Raw genomic sequence first — 18200 nt, 5'->3', positions numbered from 1 at the left:
CTATCATTCCCCATCTTCATTATTCACAGCACGTATATCTTGAAGAAATATTTCTATTTGCATCTAACCCATCAAAAGAACTGATGGCCAAATTCCAAAAGCCATGTGAATTCTAGACTTTAGGGACATTATTTCTTGGCATAAGATAGTTTTAAGATATATTAGGGAAGGAGTGAGTTGAAGAACATATAACTTGCCAATCAGGGAAAGGGCTATAGAAACAAAATATAGAGGCCACATGGAAGAAGAGCTCAGTATTAAATACCACTCAGAATTTAGATCATCCTTTCAGAAACATTAGAGACAATCCTTATTTAAATGACCATGGAATTCACTTAAAGGCCAGTGTTCAGTTTAGCAAAGCAAAGGCCAGTGAGTTCTCACTGACAAAACAATTTGCCCCTTGTAATTTAGGAGGTGAGTACCTTGTTTGAAAAACATGCTTTATGTTTTATGACACTGGAAGAATGTGTACTGTCTTTCATATATTTGTATTTGTTTATTTTTTGTGATGTTTTATATACCAAAGTAGTTTAAATTAATATTTAAACATAATTCATTTACTGACTGAGAGCGTATGCTACGCAAAATTCTCTACTAAATTCTTTGAATATGAACGAGGAATATTACCTGTTCTTGATAACTGCAGTTCTAGTGGGGATAAGAAGAAAAATATTCTGAAGCAAAAATTCCAACATATAAAAATCTCACCACTACCTATGAATGGGAGGTCTGGGATTGATTGTGACTTAGGGAATAATTATCCTGAACTTTAACCCGATAACACATGTTGGGAACTCAAAAATGTGGAATTGACGCTAGTAAATTAAGGAACATAATTACATCAAAGAAGAAAAAGAACCTCATCTATTCTTAGATAATGTTTGCCTAATGTTATCTTACTAAATGGACTAGGGGTATTTTATTTCTAAAGTAAATATGGGTTCTTTGAAACATGTCCTTTTAAAATTCCTTTGACCATTTCAAAAACCATGTTTAAAAATGATAGCGTCATTTATATCAATTTATGCTGCTTTTTATGTAATTAATTTCTGTTATTATTTGAACATATTTTCCTTTACTGCTTTGTTTTTGGAATAAGTCTATCGTATTAGTTTTAAACTGCTCATATAATTCTGTGCTTAAATCGGAAGATGATCTATCCAGCTTTGCCTAACCATCACTTTGCTTCAGATCACTTCCTGCTTCAATGGATGTTTTTGCTTTATAAATGTTGTCAGCCTTCCCTGTGTGTCAAGTGCCCCTGAGGAGTTTGTTATCTATCTAGGTGACAGTGAGAATTCCTCAGGTGTCAGGAAAACCCAGAAATATAGGGCATTTGATAATTAGGTGTAACTTAATAAATGCCCAAGTACTGTGTTTCCTATTGTCACTCACATAACTATCTTGTAATTTCTTGTCATTATGGCCTACTTTTCAATATGACCATGTCTTAATATCCAATGTGTCAAATCTAATCCTACGGTTTATTGTGAGCAACCCCAGTTGGTCTGTTTTGAACGTTTCCCTCCCTTCCCAGTGAATGGAAGTTATAGTTATGCCCCGCTGGTGGCTTGAATCACCTCAATTTGCTCTGGCAGTCAGAGGCAGCTGCTCCGTGTGAAAGGCATGAGACCCATTGAACACCGCGTTAGGAGTGACCTCCAGCCGAATAGAATCGGCTCAGCCCTTTCTGCCCAGCCAGCAGAGCGTGTGCAAACAGATCTGCCCAAGTGCAAAACGGTCCAAGGATGTCAAGCAAGGCTGGGTCTCTTTTCTCTCATTTGCTTTCTTTTTTTTCTTCCTTGAAAAATGAAACAGGATAGTGGACAGGCTGATATAGTCTTAGCAACATCTGTTGCCTTTCACAGGGGTCTTAGCTGGGGACCATGAGTTTCAGAAGGGGATTGAGTTCCTGTTGACAGGGGTAATACAAAAGCTCTCAACTGAAAGGAGTGTGGGCATGTTTCCCCCATACACAGTTAAGGCCTTTTGTGCCTTCTGTCAGAACGGGTAGGAAGAAAGGGTTTTCTCCTCTTCTTTCCTGATGAAACTGCCAGAAAAAAAAATCTTTCCCAATTAGTGCTTAATGGACTTAAAGAACTGTGGAAAAGTTATTTCTCTCAATACCTCCATCTTAAGCTCAGTTAATCAGAAATGTGAGAGAATGTATGCTTTGCATTCTTTCACAACTGTTACTTTCCAGCTTCCTCACTAACTTTTATCCTAATTCCAGACAGTTTGGAGAACAATTGTTAGGTTCTTTTTTTTTTTTTTTTTTGGTCACACTGATTATGTCTTTTCCCATGAATTTGATCTGTTCCTCTGACTCCAATTACCTAACTTGGGCTGCAGGAAGCATTAAATTTAGGTAATTTTTATAGGAACAGTTACCTGATTTTTGTGCAAGATACTTTTCAGAGCAATTTTGTTCACTCTTTACCATGACATCCTTTCAAACACATGAGATATGATGTAGCTGATAATGTGTGTGCCTCCTGCCGTCTTCTGTTTCTTAAAACAAACAAGCCAACAGATGAAAATGAATTCCAATATCTAAACTTTTATTGACTTGATATATGTTTTTGGTATCCTTCACACAATTTTGAAAAAATATATAGAAAGAAAAATCTAAAGATTTAGATCTGTGTCTATTAAGAGAATGATAGATTTGGGTAGATTTCAATGATTATGATCTATGTTCTCTTTATAAAAAAGAGATATAAATACTTCTGAAAATATCTGAATTTATACGTTTCTTTAAAAAACATAATGGGTCCTTTGATACTCAAATTCTTGTACCAACACAGTACATTCATGCACGATATATTTAATAATTGTTTAAAATGCTCTTTAAACGTATTAGTTTAAATGGGTATAATGTATTATATCCCCAAATTAAAAATTTTCTGCTTCAAAGCCTTTACAAATATTGCTTTTAGTTTAACTGCGTTATTATACTTCCGAATCTGCTCATATATGTGCAAGTAAAAATAAAATTACAGTATTGTAGTCATGCCTCCTATGACTCTCATTAATGATTAGCAAGTTTTTCCATTTTTAAGCCAAAAGTAAAAATAACAAAACAAATTCAGTGTAAGAAGTAGAATTTAGGAATACTGTATAAAGATCATGTGTTATAAATATGGAAGCATACGCTGGGCATAATTGAAATAACTGTATTTTTCAAAGAAAGGAATCGTTACAAATTGGGTATTAATTAGCATCTAAACCGTCCTGTTAGGACAGGGGGAGCTAAAATTACTTGAGAGTGTTTCATAACTAGTCTTCATGAAATGAGATGATTCGTATTTTGCTATTCTTGCTTCTAATAGATTGCTATTCTATAGATTTATCTAAATGCTAAGATCCCATTTAAATCAATATGAGTGCCAAGCGTGGAAAACCTTGATAGCATATGTAAAATGAAAAAAAAAAAAAAAAAAAAAAAGATCAGAAGCCATTTGCCAACTCACATATAATAAAGTAGATGTGTTCCAGTGGGTGGTATTAAGGTTTCCCAGGTAATATAAGAATGCAGCTGTGCTCGTACTGAGGTTTCCATTCACTTTGAGTACACTGTATAGATAACATCCACGCACAAGAATAACAAGATCTAATTATGTCTAACGGTTAAATGGGAAAAAAATCTTTAGACTTTGAAATCTGCCTACTGAAATCTGCCTACTTGCATATCTTATGCTATGGACTGAATGTTGTGTCTCCCCCCAAATTCATATGTTAAGGCTCTAATCCCCTGTGTGATGATGTTTAGGGGCAGGGCCTTTGGGACATCATTGGATTTGGATGAGGTCTTGGGGTGAAGCCCTCATGATGGGATTGGTGTCCAAATAAGGGGATGAAGAGAATAGACCTCTCCCCCTTGGCCACGAGGACACTGCAGGAGGAGTCTGTCTACAGCCAGGAAGAGGGCTCTCACCACAACCGTACCTGCCGGCACCCTGATTTCACACGTGGAGTCCCCAGACAACACGTGAGAAATAAGTGTTTGTTGTTTAAGCCACCAAGTCTAGGGTATTTTCTTACAGAAGTGCGAGGAGACTAAGATATCTTACCTTCCGTATTAGGGATTGTAAACTAACACACCTACAAAGGCTCAACAGTTACATTAAGGAGTAAGCTGACTGTGGCGAAATGGAGTGTATATGCCCATCTCAAGGGAACAGAGAGGCCTCACATTAGTCATACTTTATAATATGAAATTGTAAGTGCGTCAGATTTTCAGTGTGTAGAAGAGAAGTCAGAGGGAATTCCCAGGCGGTCCAGTGGTTAGGACTCCGTGCTTCCACTGCCGGAGGCCCGTGTTCAATCCCTGGTCGGGGAACTAGGATCCCGCAAGCCGTGCGGCGCGGCCAAAAAAAGAAAAAAGAAAAAAGAAAAAAATATCTATATACATGTATATAGATAGAACACTTGTAAAATAAAGAAAAAACAGAAGAGAAGTCAGAAACAGAGACACGTATGTATAATCTTCCAATAACAAATACTGGAAGACATGAATAAAAATAATAAACAAACAAACAAAACCACTATATGGGCCCAACTTGTCTGCAGGTTGGATGTAATCAGAGGAGCACTGACTTGGCCCGTCTTGGTTAAACAAACTAAAACACCTAAAACTTTGTCTTGCTCTGTTATGTATTCACTCACACATGACACTCAAATTAGTCACATTTGCAAGGTCAGTTAAGGAGCTGTCTTTCATAAATTTAGAAAGATATATTTTGTCTTAATCTATAGGGGAATATTGAAATGTTTAAAGAATACCTAATAATTTTCTAACAAGTAATAGAGCTATTTTTATTCATTAACTATGGGTTAAATAAACTTGTTTAGCTTTTTCACTTTTGGGTGGAACTACTTGATATTTCATACAATAAAGGAACTGAGTTATCCATCAATATGGATTGTAACATCAAATTACTTTCTTGCCGTGAGCTATTCATTTGACTTTATAGTTCTCCAAAATATAGGGATTTTTTTCCCCTAAAGCAACAGACTCATTCAATTCTTATTCTTCTAAGAATGAGAATTATGATTTACATTAGTAGTTAAATAAAATTTTAAGGTGTGATGGAAAGCCACGTCTACAGAATCATTTGTGAAAATATATTCAATTTTAATCATGATAAATCCACTACAGTCCAAGCTATAAAAAAAGTCAAATTAAAAATGAGAATGGCTACAACCAAATTCTTTTCTCATGCTTAGAAAAGCTATGAAATATAAACCAAAAAATCCTTCTTGATATTTGACATTCAAAATATCAAATAATTATGTCTACATGTCTAGGGGTTTTGGAATGTTGCCCTGCGGACCAGCCAGCATGCTTTCATTACTAGGTTTAGCATCTTATTCCCCTGCCTGGAGTTTGTCATGAGATGATGAACCAATCCCTTTAACCTTCCTGAATTTCAGTTTCATCATTGAGAAAATGAGGGAATATGCTTAAGTGTCATCAAAGGTGTCTTATGTAGGTCATTTCATGCATAAGGTATGGAGCCCAATTATCCTCCATGACTGGTGGTAATTCAGTTGCTTACTGAGGCCCATTAACCCTTTCAGACCATGATTCGTAACCACAGATTTATTTGGAAGGAAATCTTTAAGTTGCTCACGATAAGTATAACGTTTTCCTGTCAGCATTAAATGTAAAAAGCCCTAACTAAATAAATGTGGCGTAATGAGGATTCATTTCCCGCACAATTTTTTCTCACACAAATACACAAATGCATTAGAAAATATCGTGCCTTATTTTGTCCATAAGGTCTGTTGATGTTGGTCCTCATATATGACATCTGTCTCAATCAAGTTAGTTTTCTTATTTACTCTTTTGTAGTGAGAGGCCCTCGTTAATTTGGGGTGCAGAGTGACCATTTTGCCAGATGGGAATGAAGTGAAGGAAAGATGCTGGTTGTATCCCTTTTTAATCATTCAGACCTAACAGTGAAAAGTGGAATCACTTGCAGTTCAAAAAGATAATGACTACTTGAGATATCACCTTTGGCATTGGAGTAGTTCAAGTTCATAAAAAGACTACTGCTCTTCTTAACCACAAGTATCTTCTAGGGTGGTGGTTCTTCAATATTTTATTAAGCATGCTGACCTTCCTTTGTAGAAACTGGCTCATTTCATCTAATTTTTCTTCCTAAGGTATATAGTTTCCTCATATTTTCCCTTCCTGGATTTGCTTTCTGAATATGAGTTTAGCCTCAAAGTCACATACTCCAGAGAGCTGTACTCTTGGTTCCATGCAGCTGCTGGAAGTAGGGTCATTCCTACACGCACATTTTATGTGTGTTAGGAGAGCGCTAAATGTAATTCAGTGGCACCAGCTATAAAACCTGGAAAACCCAGGGCAAGCCAGCTCTCTGAGTCTGCATGCAGGGAACAATCAGGTTAGTGCACAGGCAGGGAAACAGTGTCCCAGCACAAGCTGAACAAGTGAACACATGCTTAGGGAGCCCTCTTTCTGTCTAGGTGAGCAGAGGATTCTGTATAAGAATCTCATTTTATGTAAACAAACAAAAAAATTCCCCTATTAAATCCCTTTGCTCCTTGGAGACTGTCTGAGGTTCTCTGAATATTCTCCTGATATTCTGCCGTCTCCTACTGTCTATATCCTAGTCCTGTCCAAGACCCAAGTGAAAGGTCATATTGGCTTACGCTTTTAAGACTCTCCAGTAACAAGTGTCTTCCTTCTTCAAATCCCATACCTCACTGCTTATGGTTCTCTTACTGAGTTTAGCCTCATCTCTCCCCTTTTTATAGTTCTGTATGTGCCTGGAATATTCCGTGGGGCCTTGGCGTCACTTTCCTTTTTAGCTCCTGCAATTTGTGGCATCAAACCCAGCAGACAGCACACACTCAACAAATATTTCTGAAATGACTTTATTGTGAAAATCCACTTCTTTTTCCAGAAGATTCTCTGGTTTATCACAGAGTGATAGAGCAATGTTTAGCAGGAATTTGCATTATCGCTTTTCTCTCTGACGGTTTTAAAAGGCTTTTATGGAACAACTATAATTCAAGAGACAGCACAGGCCTACCTATATTATTTCTGACAATTTTGATTTGAGCTGCTTTTTAAAAAGTAATTTGTGTTCCATCTATTGTAATTCCAGAGATACAATTGCACATCAGTGGTATCATACGCTATTTAAATAACTAAGTGTTCCCTTGCTTTGGCGTTTAATACCAAATCCAAGTCAGATGTTTATCTGCTTGAGTTTGTTCATCAGAAAGAAAATGTTGAGAAATTTGACATGTAGCAGCAGGAAGCTCTACTTCTTTAAAATGGTAACCAATGACCCACAATATCTCAGATATTCTGAAGCCCCATGAAGAAGCTTTGAATATCTGGAGGATTCTGGAAAGATAGTCTGGGCAACTTCCTTTGCTTAGAACAGGGGAAAAATGAATCCTTCACCCTTGCTTCCTGACCTCTCCATGGGTCATTTTGTTCCCATTTTCTTTCTGTGGGTTTTTTTCTCAATAGTTGGGGTAAGGAGTGTACTACCTATAATCTAAAGCATAAGATATACAGGTAGGCAGATTTAAAAAGTCTAAAGTTTTTTTTTTTTTTTTTTTCTGTTTAACCAATAGATCTTATTCTTCGCTGTGAAGTTCTCTGTACTGTGTATTTGAAGTGAATGGAAACCTCAGTACTGGTCCATGAGCATCATTGTATCACCTCAGAAATCTGAGTACCACCCACTGGGACGCATCTACCTTATGATATGTGAGTTTGCAAAGGACTTTTGATTTTTGTTTTTCTTTCTCATCTTACTTATGCTCTCAAGGTTTTCCGTGCTTGGCACTTTTATTGATTTAAAGGAGATCTTAGTCCTGTGTTCTCACTGTGGCTCCTGAAAGGTCTGTTGCCCTCCTCCTCACCCTGAAGAACATTTAAGGAGAGAATTCCTTAGACCCCAATAGACAACCTTGCATTTGCTAACTTACTCCGTGCTGACCTTGCTCTGTGAATATATTCAGGGCCCTTTAACTAAGCAGTGTACTCTCCAAGGAAGTATTCATTTTTGGACAGACTGCTTGGATAATGAACAAGGATCCCTTGAGAGCACCTCAAGCAGCAAAATTGTATCATCTCAGACTTTGGATTTGTTCAGCCTAGTACCTGTGAGGGGCACAGTCACCAGTGAGATGCGGTCAAGGGGTGGGGGAGGGGTGATTTCATGATGCTAATCCTACGCACACGTCTTTCTTCTCTCAGTGATCATTTATGCTCTGTTATTGATAACTGCACTCAAGAAATCTTCAAATCTATTTATATTTTCTGATTACATGCAAGGGATTTTCATACACTAGTGCCACAACTAGAGTCCAGGCCAATATTTTTCTCACCTGGATTTCTCCAGTAACTTCCTAAACATTTCCTCACCTTCAGTGCGCAAGGCTGCCAGGGTGTTGCCTTCTCATACAATTATCATCATAATTTCCCTTCGTAAAACTCCTCACGCTCCCGCATTGCTCTCGTGGTACAATCCAAACATCTTCTCTTCCCATTCGAGACTTTTTGTCATGTTATGTGCTTCTACACTTGATATTCTGTGTCTACCTGATCAAAATGCCCATCGCGGTGTATGGAGATGTATGAACCTTCTTATTTTTGCAATAGGTTGGAAGGTTCCTGAAGATAAGAACTACATCTTCATCTTTGTGTTCTCAAACCCTAGACTAAGGATCACACAGTAGGGGTTCATATTTACCAAGTTAGTAAATGACTGTAGAGAGCTAGAAATCTCTCCTACGAAGTCCTTTCTTTTCTAGAAAATGGAAGTATACTTAATTAGATGAAATAGATTGAAGAATATAGACATACTCAGGAAAATTCTAAGCATTACATAATGAAAATACATTTTTATTATTATCCACACGTTTATATCGGGAGAGACTGTCACAGGAAACTATAAATGATCCGACTTTTTGAGAGCTTGCCTTATGTAACTGCTTCTTACCTTGTGCCACATCTATGTTTTCCTACCCAGGGCTCCCCAGAATTGCTAGAAGTACTCAGATCTCAGTGATTAGCTTTTTTCTGCCCTCAGTTGCCAGATACTCAAGCCACACCTCTGGTTTTAGAGTAAGATCAGGATGGAATGAATATGAATATAATTGAATCAGCAATCTCATCAGAAACTTTGTACTTGTACCAAATCTGCTTTGGGAGATAAAACATGCAGAGAAATACGTTTCCACACCAACAGAAATCATGGCAAAGTTCTCTTACCTTTTTTGATTCCTCCTTCTCCAAAATTCAGGTCTGGTACAGGTGATTTTATTGACTTAATCAAGAATGAAAATAAATTGAGAGGATTTTTTTTTAAGTAGGAAAGAAAGGGGGACATTTACCAAATTTATGTACAGCATTATGTGACAGTGAAGAAATGAAACCTTCAACTGAGAGGATTTGTAAAAGATTGTTATATATAAGAATAGAAATATTAAAACATAAATTTGAAAATTATATGGAAACATGAAATTTCACAGGTAAGCATATGCAGTTATGATTTACATTTGTTTTTTAAAAATTTATTTTATTAATTAATTAGTTAATTAATTTATTTTTGGCTGCATTGGGTCTTCGTTGCTGCGTGTGGGCTTTCTCTAGTTGTGGTGAGCGGGGGCTACTCTTCGTTGAGGTGCGCGGGCTTCTCATTGCAGTGGCTTCTCTTGTTGTGGAGCACAGGCCCTAGATGCACGGGCTTCAGTAGTTGTGGCTCACGGGCTGTAGAGCACAGGCTCAGTAGTTGTGGCACACGGGCTTAGTTGCTCCACTACATGTGAGATCTTCCTGGACCAAGGCCCGAACCCGTGTCCCCTGCATCGGCAGGTAGATTCTTAACCACTGCGCCATCAGGGAAGTCCATGACTTACATTTGTATTTCATGGAATCTTAAACATTCAGTAGCATCTTGGGATTTATCTAGTACAGTGACTTTTTATTTGTGTTTCTCAGAAAACAAGGTTCTCTAATCAACCAAAAGTTGTAGGAAAAGGATGCAAGAGGAGAAAGGATCGAAAAAACATGTCTTGTCCTTGAACTTGACCATGGTGTAACCTTGTGGAGCAATTCCTTTATTTGTCATTCCTAATGTTGAGCTTCCTCCTAAAAATAAAATACAAACACCTTCCAGGGACCTAGAAGGCCCTATGAGACTTGTCCCTTGCCCACCACTCCAACATAACCCCTCTCGATTCTCCCCCTTGTGCTTTGTTCTCTGTTTCTCAAATAGGTCCAGCTCTTTCCTTCTGCAAACATTTGTCCTTGTTTATTCTGTCCAGGCCATTTTCCTTCAGAGCTTCTCAAGTCCAACTCATTCTCATCAACATGTCTCAGCTTAAGTGCCATTTCCTCAGAGAGAGACCATCCCTGACCTCCCCAAACGAAAGGGTGTCCCTCAGTTACTGTCTGAAGCATCCGCTGTTCTTACCCTTGCCTTCTACACTGTACTCTCTAGGTGGAGAAGAACCTCGATCTTCCCCTGTGATGAACAGACCAGAACTAGTATTCTGGTTAACTCACCCCTTCTAGAATCTGTGTCAAGGTTATAGTTTAAGGATATTTTTTAAAAAGGAAGGCAAGTAGCATGGAAACATCTGGTTCAGGATGGAAGCCCAAACTGGTGATCAATATTTATGCAGAGGCACAAGAAAATAAAAAATTGAGGACAATTTTAGAAACAGTATGACCAAAATATCATTTTAAAAAAAGGTCTCCAATTTTTTCCCTTTCTTATGTGGTGGCCATTGATTAAAACAAGATAATAAATAAATATGGTACAGTACCTGATTCCTGATTACACACCATCTCTTATAGATGAAAGATCCAGGCAGTCAACGAACTGGTTACAGACAGGTCAGTGGGCTCAGATTTGGGTTAATGCTGGATGGGATACAAACATTCACTTCTGTATTCAACAAATATTTGCTACGGGTTGAACATGTGCTGTGTGTTAATCATACTGAATATCAATCTTTGCCTTCCTGAAGCATTTGGTCCAGAACAGTTATAAGGATAGGTCCCATCCCAGAAGCAAATTCATTAGGCGAAGGAAGACAAATGTATGTAAGGCCACCAGAAAAATGTAAAGTTCTAGACTGTGTAATATTAGCTGGAATAATTGAGGATTTTCACAGAGAAAATCCTGTCAAAGTCCTTAAAGATGAAGCCAAGGTTTAATGTCTGGCTACCTGGAGAATGATGATGGTGATGAAGGAGAAATACATACTGGGAAATCCAAGGCGGTACCTATGCAGAGATAGAGGTCTGTTCTAAACGTACCGAGTTTGGGTGATGGCTGACAGTTGAATGGAAATGGACCGTGAAATGGCCATCCAAGCAGACCTGGAGCTGGAGAGGTTTGGGGCTGGAGATGTAACTTTTAAAATGAAGCAACTGTAAGTAAATAGCATAGCATGCGTGGTGTCTGGAAATGAATAGAAGCTTTAAAAAGGTTTGCTGTTAGAATTATTAGCATAGAATTCAATTTTAAATACTAACTAGATTTGAGGGAAAATGCAAGTTAAATGGACAGGAGGAGCTGAATTGGGGGGAGGGCAGGTGTGCCCGAGTGAGCAAGAAAGCAGAGGTGCCTACACGGACGAGCCTATGCCCACATGACCGGTATCTGGAGAATCACTGTTAAGGATGGATGAGAGACGCAGGGCAAGTTCCACTGACAGAATGAGAAAAATGAAAACGAATGCGCTTGGAAATGATCTATTCAACCTTCCTAACCCCTACGACAGAACATCCATCTCGTCATCAGGCTGAATCAAGCACCAGAGCAAAGGAAAACGAAGCGTGCTCAACTCTACTGGCTGTGGCGCGTGCTAAAAAAAAGACCAGAGCCCCTTCCCCACCTCGCAAGGGTCCTCTCTCCCACCCTGCGCGTAAATCACACGCCTCGGAACTTTTGCATTAGAGAGCCCAGCAGGGGAGGAAATTGTCTGCAAGTAGAGAAAGTAGAACTAGGGTAGTCCGAGGAGATTGAAAGGGCAAAACTATCAGGCAAGAAAACTAAGTTCTGATTAGTTTTATGACTTTGCCTTCATGCCTCAGGAGCTCAATTGATCACGGCTTCCGCGACAGGTTTGGGGGGGGAGGGGAGGTCGCTGGAAAAAATTCCCAAAACTCTCCTCCAGCTCCGCGCTGCCGATGCAAATACGTCGCCGAGAGATGGCTGGGCTGCTGCCCCTCCTACTTTCACCGCTCCTCTGGATTTTGCCGCGAAGGACTCGGTCGGCACCGAGCCGTCAGGAGGGCGGCGGAGGAGTGGAGCGCGGGGGTGCGCGCGCGAGAGTGCGCGCGCGGCGGCGGAGCGGCTTCCTTGCAGAGAGCCCTCGCTCGGGCTCCGGGAGGTGCCGGAGTCTCAGCAGCTCGCGGGTCCCGCCACGCACGGCGCTGTCTGCAGGCGCCCGCCGCCGACCAGCCGCTCCTCCTCCGCTCCCGCCCACCTGGCCCGGCCCCGGCGCGCCCTCTCCTCCTCTCCTGCGCCCGCCCACTCGCCCTCTCGCCCTCTCTCCGGACGCGCGCGCGCCCGCTCGCTCCGGACCTGGCGTCTGAGCCGCTCGGGGCCGGGACAGGGACCCCGCATCCTGCGCCCCGCGCCCCGCGCGGAGGGCTGTGATTGGAACAGGCGCCCGCACCGGGCCGGCCGCAGCGGGTGCCGAGCGGGCGCCGCGGGTCCGCCCCGTGCGCCCAGCTGCGCGCACTGGGTCCCGAGGCACCCGCGGGCGCCCGGCTGCTGAGCGCGCGCCCTTTCGGATGCCAACGCCCGGGTGGCTGGCGCCGGACGCCGCGGAGAGGGCAGCGAGCCCCCAGGTGAGTTGGGGGGCCGGGGAAGGCGCCGCCGCGCAGAAGCGCGCCCTCGCCGTGCGCTTGGGGAAGCGGGACTCCACGGCGGGCGGGAGGCGGGCGTGGGGATCCGTGTGGAGTTTCCCTGGCGTCCCCAAGTTACTGCTCGGTGGCCCTGAGCTGCGGCTCCGCCGGGCAGGGCGCGGGGCCCGGAAAGCCGGTGCTGACGGACACCAGGTGCAACGCGGGTTGGCGAGTTGAGGGAGAGAGCAGATCGCAGCGTTCTCCAGGTGAAGCGGTGCACGCAATCTGGTCCGCTCTCCTCAAAGAGGAGCACGAGGGACCCTCCTTTGACCTGGGATGGATAGGGGCAAAACTCCGCGCTGGCGGGGCGTCCAGCTTCTGCCGCGGTCTGAGACTGCAAAGGGGTGTGTGTCTGAGCGTGCGGGAGTCCAGCTGACCATCTGCGTAGACTCCGTGCACCTTTCGGAAAGGTGGAGCTCATCTAAGGGTGCTTTGCTTTTTCCTGTAATTAGTATTCTGCTGCTGCCGGGCATCCGCAGGGCTGGCCTCTACTAGGCATCCTGCCTCCCCTCCGCCCGGCTATACCCAAGGCGTGCGTCGTTCAAAGGGCGCCCTGCTTCTCTGAATGCTTGGTGGACTTCTTCGTGGGCACACCTGGTCCACGGCTGGTTGCGGGTATTCAGCCTCCCAGCGTGGATGCACGAGGAAGGACCTATTGTCTTTATTGGCTTCACGTTTTAGATCGTTAATCTTACGGATTTCTTAGATACAGTTCAGGTGAGTAGAGATTGGCACTGAATTCACCCAGCAGTGGGAAGATGGGAACGTGTGAAGAAACCATTAAGGATTGGGTGTCTCACTGGAGATCTGAAAATTGAACCACGAATATACTTAAAACGCCTTTTACCTTGCAAGAAATATCTTCTCTTTATTGGATCACTTTTTAAGTGAAACATCTTTAAGACTCGCCTTCATAATTCCTGTAACCAGGCAGGTATTCAGATTATTTTTCACACAAAAGTAGACAAAACTTTATCGGAAAAAATAGAAGAAAATGTAAGTAACATGTGAATATATGGCTTGAGCTATGTGACAAGTATGCATTTAAAAAAATCAGGTTAACAGCACAGAAAATGTGTATTTAAGAGTTCAGGGGCAGTAGTAGCCTTTTTTTTTTTTTAAAGGAAAGTTTGCATTGATACACTGCCAGCAACATCTAAATAGTTTTAAGTGTGTCTTTATAAAGACAAGCTGGTAGTCAAGAACTGAGGAAGAAAGTAATTGCATTGGAAACCTTTCAGTAACTCACCAAATTTACTTCTTTTCGGAAGAACTGGTTAGATTTTGTTTACAGAAGCTGTTTTCTTGTTACTATATGTAAAAGGCAATATATTAAGAATCATTTTCTTCATTTTGGGGCTATTTGGGACAGTATGAATTAAAGTGCAAAAGAATTGAGGCAGGTAGTCAAACTGGCAACTTTGTGGAAGTTTACATGGCTTATAAACTAGCATATAAGTGGCTTATATGCTAGTGGGTTTTTTTTGTTTTTTGTTTTTTTTTTTATGCTAGTGTTTAATGTGGAGTAGAGTGGCAGAAGCAAAGCAACCAACCTTAATAGTCTTATCTGGTAAAGCTAGCTGTGAAAGCCTGTCTGTGGAAAGAAAAAACAATCACCAGTGCAGACCATCACCCTGCTAAAAGTCATTAAGGTTTGCAGCCTTAATAAAAGGGCATTTGTGCACTTACAATGTGAGATATTGTGATTAAGGGCTGCAATAGGTCATTAGAATTGTGTTAACAATCAGCTGACAGGCTCACAACTCTCCTTAAGTCCACTTTTATTGATTTAATAGCACAGAGCTTTTCCCTTTCTTATAAAAGGGTAATTGTAAAGCATCTGTATTACTGCAGTTTACCCTTGAACTGACTCTAGTTTTCAGTATCCAGTGAAGGCGAGAGGATGGGAAGCATCCTGAGTCGGCCACTGGTCAGCCTTCCTAGATCTAAAAATCCACCCACTGTGTCTCCTAAGACGTGATTTCTTTATTGGTCTCCCTATCATTCAGCATTTTAGTTTTTTTTTTTTTTTAGGGCAAAGCTGATAGAAACTTCTCAGAATGTATACTGATGTGAGGAAGTGAATACATCTTTGTGTCAAGCCCAATACTTTCTCTCTCAAATCTTTTAGAAGTCTTTTGTAAAGTACCATAAATTGTTCAGTGTATGAATTTTTATGCCTCAGTGATTCCCACTTCCTTCGATTTTATAAGGTTTTGCATTTATTGCCTTAGTAGTTCGTATCACATCATGGTTCTCTCTCACACGCAAAAAGGTTTGTTACTTGATTGGGAGGCTTCAAAGCTTTCTCTTAAATTGGGAGTATCAGAAACTTCTAAAATAACTGAGGCACCTTCGTTAATTGCAAAGGGATAGTGATGGGAGCTTCTCTCCTTAGCAGGAAGGACTCACTTGCTTCTAAATTGGGTGATAAAGGGGAGCTGAGGACAAGGAAGGCGTGTGATCAGCGTCCTGTGTGTGACCATCTCCTCAGCCTCTGACAAGCAGAGCAGATCTAGCTGTAACCGGCAGCACTTGAGTGCCTCCTCTGGGAATTTGCTGGTTCTGCAGAAAGATACCCCTGCAAACATTTACCCCTTGTTCTGCAAGACTCCTCACTGACAAAATTATCAGTGCAAACGAATATGCAGACATGCATGTCCTTACGTTCATTTCAGATTATACTCTAGATTTTCATTCTGGTAGATTTTTTTTTTGGCTGTTTTGCTAAATGTTTACTGAAACGCGATGCCTTTTATTGAAGTTACGTAAATCTTACCTGGCTGAGTGTAAATGCAATGGTAAATTAAGAGTGAAAATGGATCCGGCTGAGATATGTTGTAAAAGTACAAAGAAACAAGCCCTTTAAATATAATTTTACCATTTAGATATTCTATAAATAGCTCAGAAGGACTGTGCTTTGTCACTTTCTTTTTAATTTACATAGGCTTCTTCTAGTTAATTGTAAACTATTGTTCCTCATTCTTTTTCATTCCTTTCACCCACAGCAGAGGTTATTTGTGCCTAGTTGAAATTGATTCTGTAATCCACTTAGAGAAGTTTTCATTCCCTGTCTGATAAGCAGATGCAAACTGCGGGGCTATGTGATTCATTTCCAGGACCCCTGCCTGAATATTCAGGCCAGTTAACCGCAGGAGGTTGTGGTCTGTGGTTGTAATGTTATCTGGCCCAGGGAGCTAATGGGTTTGATCACAGTTTCTTTACGTGAAAAGTGACATATCACAGAGGGTCCCCAGCCTCACTAATTAAAATGTAAAGAATTATACCTTTTAAGTACAAAAGAAGAGGGCTGTTTCATCAGCATTAAAATTATTGAAGTTAATGCTAAACTTTAAATGGTATAGAGATGAAACAAATGATAGTATATTTCTATAGTAAAAGCTGGAGATGGCAATATTAAATCTAGAATGATCCTAATGGGTACATTAGGAACAGAGAAGCATCTCCAAATATAGGATTTATAGCAACAACTAAATAACAATTCAGTTAGTACAGTATACATTCTTATATCCTAAGATATTTTCCTGAGTTGGTACCCTGTTTCTAAAACAGTCAATGGACTATTATTCAAATTTCACTGGAGATACTTAACTCCCATAGTGTTACAGCGTAGTAGGAAGTTGTTATTATTATTATTGATCGCCAGAGTTGTTTAGAAGGGAAAAGTCACGTTTAAAGTTGGGTACTGCTCACTCTCCATTTTCTGTAACATAGAAACATACAATCCTGAGCAAGAGATTCCTTTCCCCCTCTTATTCTTACTCTGTCCTGACCCTTCTAGATGGAACCTGATGGTCTCCTACTTTGAAAATTCAAACTCATGGTTATTTCAGAAATTTGAGTAAGATCGAATCTACCTTTCTTGGCTTTTGGAGAAGTTGATAAATTCTAAAGGTAATAAATTAGAAAGATCTTCATTATCAGAATGAGAAATATTTAACAAACACCTTAAATGATCTTTGCAATCCCAGTCATGCCCAGTCCTATCAGTAACCAGCTGTGTGACCTTGGGCATTTCACTAGGATTCTGTAGACTTTGGTTTTGTTAGTCAAGAAAGAAAAGACTGCCTTAGGTTTTTCTAATGCCCATTCCAGTTTTGTGGTCTCACCACTTGAGGAATCTTCAAACATCAGGAGCAGTGGGTTTAGGGACTTCTTCCTTCCTTCCTTCCTTCCTCCCTCCCTCCCTCCCTTTCTTCCTTCCTTCCTTCCTTCCTTTCCCCCTCCCCCACACACAACATGAACACTCAGAAGAACCAAGCGATTACTTTTCTTCAGCACTAAAGTGACGCGCTCTCTCTCCATCCCATAGACATCATCTCTAAAAGCGCTCTGTTTGTGTGTGACAGTTGCAGCTAAAGTGTGGCCATAGCTCTTGAAATGCTCCTTGTCCTGGATTCCTTTCTCTCTGTTGTAACCTCATGGCATCTGCTCATTCATGAATGGGAGATTAGAACAGATCATTTTCCCCCTTTGCATTCCCCAAAATGTGTTAAGTGGGTCTGCTTTAAAAATAAGCAAAAATAACAATGAACAAGTATTTATCCTTTTTACAAAGCAGACTACTCTAACTTTGTGTATAGAGATAACTCACAGTGAGGACCTCGGTGGTGACAGGTGGCTGCTGTCCTGGGGACGGTAAGGGCAAATGAAGGTCTTTAATGAAGACATTAAATCAGGAGGCAGTCTCTCTGTTGAATTTAAATAATGCCATTAAATAGCCAAGGAGTATCCCCAAAAGAACAGGCTGCCTTTGCCAGACTATACAAAAGAACTAGTTTATAGAAGGTTGTTCTTAAAGCCGTGGTGATGTCGTCATAGTGCCCTCTGACCACTGCTGTGCAGTGGTGTCATTTCCACTTTTAAACATGCATGTTGTTCACTCTTCATAAGGATTCATTAAAAATATGTTGCTTGTCAAAATGTAGTTCAACTTTGAAGCAGACTTGGAAATGACGGTTTCCTCCCAACAGGCCCACAGCAAGATTTTGTTTTCCATTTTGTTATTGTTATCCACTGTGATTTCTTGTACTACGTTTTATAGACCAGCGAGCAAAACATCCAGGGGAATAACAGTTATGTTCTAGAGATGTTTGGCAGTTATCCATTGTGGATTTTTCTGATTCTCGTGGGTTGTTTCACTGGCAGTCCTCAAATGTCATTCTTACAATTGTTTTCATAGCAAGTGCAAATTACCGAATTTATTTTGAGACTGTCGTGTTCCACATAACTGTGAACTAGACCCGTTTTTAAC

At 40.9% G+C, this 18200-nt stretch overlaps 1 protein-coding gene across 2 annotated transcripts in view; it reads left to right on the top strand.

Annotated features, from left to right (window-relative positions):
* The first annotated feature begins 12705 nt into the window (after positions 1-12705).
* CDH7 (cadherin 7) overlaps positions 12706-18200 on the top strand; it is a 123108-nt gene continuing 117613 nt past the window's right edge. For both annotated transcript variants that reach the window (XM_082415889.1, XM_082415891.1), the window contains exon 1: positions 12706-12868. The gene's annotated coding sequence lies outside the window, so the exon portion shown is untranslated. The remainder of the gene's footprint in view (positions 12869-18200) is intronic.

The sequence above is a fragment of the Balaenoptera physalus genome, assembly GCF_965194825.1.
Source record: "Balaenoptera physalus genome assembly, chromosome: 12".
In the NCBI taxonomy this organism is placed as follows: Eukaryota; Metazoa; Chordata; class Mammalia; order Artiodactyla; family Balaenopteridae; genus Balaenoptera; species Balaenoptera physalus.
Note: the sequence above shows the minus strand (reverse complement) of the source record. Positions and strands in the feature narration are given on the sequence as shown.